The 5524-nt window shown below is 32.2% G+C and overlaps 1 long non-coding RNA gene across 1 annotated transcript; it reads left to right on the forward strand.

The window, feature by feature from the left end:
• Positions 1-5318, forward strand: LOC136803332 (uncharacterized). Its single transcript, XR_010846138.1, has 3 exons — positions 1-83; positions 3512-3576; positions 5232-5318. It is a non-coding gene; the product is annotated as an uncharacterized lncRNA (long non-coding RNA).
• Positions 5319-5524: the final 206 nt, after the last annotated feature.

Below are 5524 nucleotides of genomic sequence, written 5' to 3' on the forward strand. Positions count from 1 at the left end.
TTGATTTGGAGCCATACACTAGAGATGAAGATTTTATGGAGTTCGATGCGCGAATTGCTGATGAAGAGGAAAGAAAGAAATCGGTAAATATTTAGATTTCTTGAACTTTCAAGTTCTTTTAAACTTTGTAGAGCGCAAAATACCACAACAATCAGCAGTATTTAATTTATGGAAAAAGATAAAAGTAATGAAAAATGGATCTTTTTTATGGCTGGTCATTTTTTATTTAAGTATAAAGTTTTTATAGGGTAAAAAACTATATTCCAACCTGCATTTTAAAACACCTCTGTCTCAGTGACCCGGTGGGAGTTCTTTTGAAAGTAGGGATAATCAAAAACGGATTTCAGAGGCGGATGTGGGATTTTTCTGAGGGGGTTCAAAAATCTCTTTTCAAAAAAAAATTTTCAGAACAAACGTTTTGGCCGTAAATTTTGCACCCGCCCTGTTTGGGCGGTGTCACCTTTTTTTTCCATTCAACATGGGGGACGTTAATGAGCGGCTGCACATCTGCAGTTCCCATTACCTATGAACTCCAAACATAGGCCTCAGCGGGGGACCATTCAAAAAGTATGTACACTCGAAAATGGCAAATTTTTGACTCCCCCCCCCTTGTACGCTTTATGTGTACCCCTCTTCAGCGTACGTACGCTTTTTAGTACACCCCCTAACCAAAGTCGAAACTTGTAACTCTTGTAACAGTAGAATATGTAGGTATCCAATCGTATTTATAACAAAGTCTCAAGAAATTAAAAGAATCTATAAGATGAACAAAAATACCAAAGGAGAAATAAAAAATAACAATATTACAAGAACCATTTTTTGATGTGAAAATATTGCGTTTTTCTCTCAAAAAAGACAGTTTAGGAAAAATTACGAGCGTACGTACTTCTCCTCAAGGACCCCCCTCCCCCTCGTACGCTTTTGGGAGTACCCCCCTCTCGAGCGTACGTACTTTTTGAATGGTCCCTAGGCCAATTTTCTTTTGACCCGGCTTGAACAGCCAGAGGCTGAACGTGTAATAATCGTTTGTGGTGATATTCATATATTGGGAAATTCCCTAACTGCAACTGCGCACATCTAGTTTCTTCTTTTCAATCTTATCACACAAAACGTTCATAAAACGGAAATATAGTTAGTATTATATTTCTTATATTTCTTTGATTTAACCTTTTATTTTGATAAAACAGACACCCAGAGCATGCTCAGATCTGCTTGTTTGGTGTATATTCTTTTATATATTCATGGTTCTTGCAGAAAATGTTTTTGAGAAAGCCATAGATAAAAGAGCAAATAAATGGTTTTGAAGAAAAGTTTGAAGAAAAAATAAGACAATTTACAATATTAAATACTTTACACACTTCAGTTTCATTTCGTGAATATTTAAAACATAGTAAAAAAGTTCGATAATTTATTCTTATAACCATTTTTTTATGGAATTTCTTTGTAGCGAATTAATTAGCTGAAAATCAAGCAAAAACTTTTCATGTTGAGTATGTTTACATTACAAAACCAGAAATGGATAATATTTTGAAAACAGTGATCAAGTTAAAAAATAAAGGAGGTTATTTATATAATACATACAAGGGAATACAATATTCTTAAGATGGAAAAATAAAAGATTGCCAAAAAGTGGAGTACACTATGAGTACTGATATAATGTGTTTTATGTGCAAATAGACTCAAGAAATTCTAGCTCTCATTCAGAAATTAGATGAATAATCTCATAAAAAAGTACTTTTTACATTCAAAGTAAAAAGTTTGATATTTTTAAGCATTATTAAAGGTACTAACAGTAATCATCAACAATCTGTAGGAAAGCACTTTTTCAACTTTCACAATTGTATGGAGTGTTGTTTATAATTCTTTTGGTAGAGATTGTTGTTATATATCATTTCATAAATTCTGCATTCAATCGTACTCTTTTATGCTTACTTGTAGGGGGTGGAAGATGCAGGGGCAGTACTCTCAGAGAAAATTCATAAAATGGGGGGGTCATTATTAACTGATTTTGGGGTGACTTTCCCAAAAAGGAAAATAAAGGTTTGGCACTTTATCAGGAAAATTTCATAAATTGGAGGTCATTACAAAATGCTAATTGGGTGATTTTTTCCAAAAAATTGCAAAATGTCCACCTACAATCAAGCACAAGAGGGTAATTTTTTCAGAGGTCACCAATGTCTCTTTTTTTATAAAAGCACCATATTTTCATATAATCACGTAAAAGTAATCTTAGTTTTGTTTTGCAAGTAAAAAGTGGTATGAACTCTCTCTTCTTATGACATTATCTTGAAGCATGCATGAAGGTTAACCTTTCCAGAAATTTCATTCTTCAACCAAATTCAATCAAATTGCTAAAATGTTGTTCCCTAACCTTTCTTCCAGTCCCTGTTATAAAACAAATTTTGTTTTGTTTTTCTATAATAGTTTTCAAAAATAAAGCTAGCTAGCTATTTTTCCATGTGAAATTCATCAATGTCCAATGCTGGGAGAAGAATCTCTCGAAACGCAGCCAATCGCAAATCTTGTGATCCATATGTAGCTAGGTAGATTTTTCCTCGTGATATTCCCGATGCCCGATGATGGGAGAAGAGCCAAACGTAAATTCGTGATTATATTCAAGACACGATAAACTTCCACCAAATATTCACAAATAAGTCCTTTCCCATAAATAAATTCCAAACTTCATTTATCAAGCAAAATTGATTTAAGTTTTGTTTTTGTTGGTATGAATGCTTTTCCTCTAAAGATAAACCAAAACAAAAATGTTTCCTCAGAATGAAAGTCGTCTTTTCTTTTTCTTTTGTCACTCTTCACCACATCAAACAAAAGCAGATGAAGATTCCATCACACAGAGTCTTTGTCAAAATCATCATACATTGATTGATATTGTTGTATGATTCTCAAATTTACTGATTAAATTGAACCAAAAATGTCCTCAAAAAGATAAGTAATTGCCTGATTATTACCACTTTTCAGGACTTCAATTCCTTTCTTTAAAACACTGCATTGAATGCTTGCAAAGAAGTGAGGTCGTTTGCCGTACGAATGGCTACCCTTCAAATCATTTCTATATTTTGCCGGCGACGACATGCGACTGAAAGTTATTTTTGTAGGAAAATCTTTTACGCTCAAAACGGTCGGTCTCGTATTTTCGAGAAATTTCCTTGAACCACCTCAAATTTGTCATTTCACTGGATGCATTTTCTGAACCAGGTTCAAAATCAAAGATTTTCCTAGCACAGAACACAGCTAGATATTAATCCCGCAAAAAAAAAGTCATAACAAAGATTTTTTACAGATTTTTTGTTTCATTTTGGATTCTTTTTTAATTGCAAAATCATTAAAGTCGTCTGCTCATAAATAAAATGAATGGCAGATTTTGTAAAATAAAACTTTACTTTACTACTACTTGAAGGAATTTAACTCTTTTGCACCTTTTATACTTTATACTTACTTTTATTATTTCTATTCATAAAATTTTCAAAAAAATCTTTCGTTTCTTATTGTTCAGATATTGGCACTCTCACGTATCGGTGGGAAAAACGCAAAGGAGACAACGAAATTTATCTTGAGAAGGTATAAATGATTTTGAGACGCTGTCTTTATTTCCTTAAAGCGTTCTTACCAAAAGTGAATAGCAAGGCCACGAGAAGAAGAAATACCAATAAAATAGACAATTCGAAATGAATGTCCATCGTTTTACACGTTTTTTATCCGAAAAAGTATATAAGAATATAAGGCTTCAAAATTAAAAAAAGTTAAGAACATGTTCAGAACATTTGAGGGCTTTGCAGACTCAAGAACATTTTATCTCTTAGAAATTCTTTCAAAAGTACAGTATGTGGCCCCCAAAACGGCGATCAAATTTGAAATTTCTCTCAAATCTAGAGGAAAAGAGATTTTACAAAAATTTTTGCTGCATGAAAACCTTTAACATCTCTTCTTTATTTCCTGGAAGTTCTTTTTCAAAATTTTCAATTTAACAATATTTTTCAATCGCTTAAAGATAGGTAGCATTTTTCTAATGGCCCCCAAAACGGAGGTTTGAAACTTTGGCGATTTCTCAAGATATCCTTAAGATATGAACACAAAATTTTGACCATAGTTTTGAAATATGATTTAGAGGGTTTTGGGCATAAATTTATTTGATAAATCTTTTACAGTATACCTGTGGTTGTCAAAATACTCGTTTGGGCAACCAAAACGGATGTGTAGTTAAAATCAAATTATTAAGCCTAGTTGTAATAGGGAACATATTTGTGTTTTTCATTAAACTTACGACCCGATGGATGAAAAATCTATGATTTTTATGAAATATTTCAAGATTTTCGATATTGCAAAGTCCAAACTGAAAATTTAGAAATTTTCAAAATGACAATTTTGATTTAACAACGTATTAATCAAGTTTTTGAAAACAAATCTCTTTTGAAAATAGTTCCATTCATGTATGGAATAAGCTGTGAAAATTTTAGAAAAAAAGCTAAATTAAATATTAAGCTTTAAAGATATTTTTCTCCTATATTTTGCAAAAAAATTACAGAATTTGCCGTTTTTGCTGATTCAGCGAAAATTTTTATATATAATGTTAATTTTTTGTTATAAACTACTAACTCAAGGTGATAGGAATAGAATTCCAAGACTTTTTGCTTTTTCTCATATTTAGAATTTTCGGTTTTGTCAATCCTGATTCTAGGGCTCCAAAATACTGGTTGACCTTCAAGATGCTATATCTTTTACCCAGCCTCTAAAGTCACAGATGTATTTGCATTTTCTGAGCGGCATTAGGTGTAGAAAGTTTCCTATACCCCGTTTTAATAACTTATTTTCAATATCCAAGGAGCTAGAGTGAGTTATATGCAATTTTGTCTAATTTTGGTGTTAAAATATTTCTTTTAGACGCAAATATGTTATTTTGAATCTGTCTCAAACCAGCAAAAACATGCTCATTTTTTAGTATAACCATCATTCTTTCAAAATAAACAAAAATTGTTTAATTCTGATAAATCTACAAGTCAGAATCTTAATTTTAATGAAAACCTCCGTTTTGGGGACCGCCTCCGTTTTTGGGGGCCATATACTGTACTGAGTAAGGGTTAACAATAAGAACATTTTCAGAACATTATCAGGCTTTTTAAACTTAAAACTTGTTCATTCGTAAGTTTCCAAGTTTTTTATCGTTATTATAAAAAATACATGTATACTAAATGTAATGTCATTTATATTCTTACAAGGGTGATGAGTAATAAAGTGCAAGCCCTCTACAACAGGGAAGGCGTTAACCGAAAAGAGAAAAAGGCATCAGCGGACAGGGTTAAGAAGAAGGCATTCAAAGAAACAAACTTTTACAAAGTTGTTATCGGTAAGTTGACTACAATAGTGTTTCAACCATCATATGAGTTCCCTAATTTTTTTGGACCGCTCGGTTTAGTGAAGCTAGGAGCTAAAAGTGCCAATTTGCCTATCCTTGCCACAAAGTAAGTAAAGTCCAAGTGTAATAAACTTTGCTTAGTTTAACCGGTGATTT

The sequence above is a fragment of the Clytia hemisphaerica genome, unplaced genomic scaffold, assembly GCF_902728285.1.
Source record: "Clytia hemisphaerica strain Z4C2 unplaced genomic scaffold, Clytia hemisphaerica genome assembly, whole genome shotgun sequence".
Lineage (NCBI taxonomy): Eukaryota > Metazoa > Cnidaria > Hydrozoa > Leptothecata > Clytiidae > Clytia > Clytia hemisphaerica.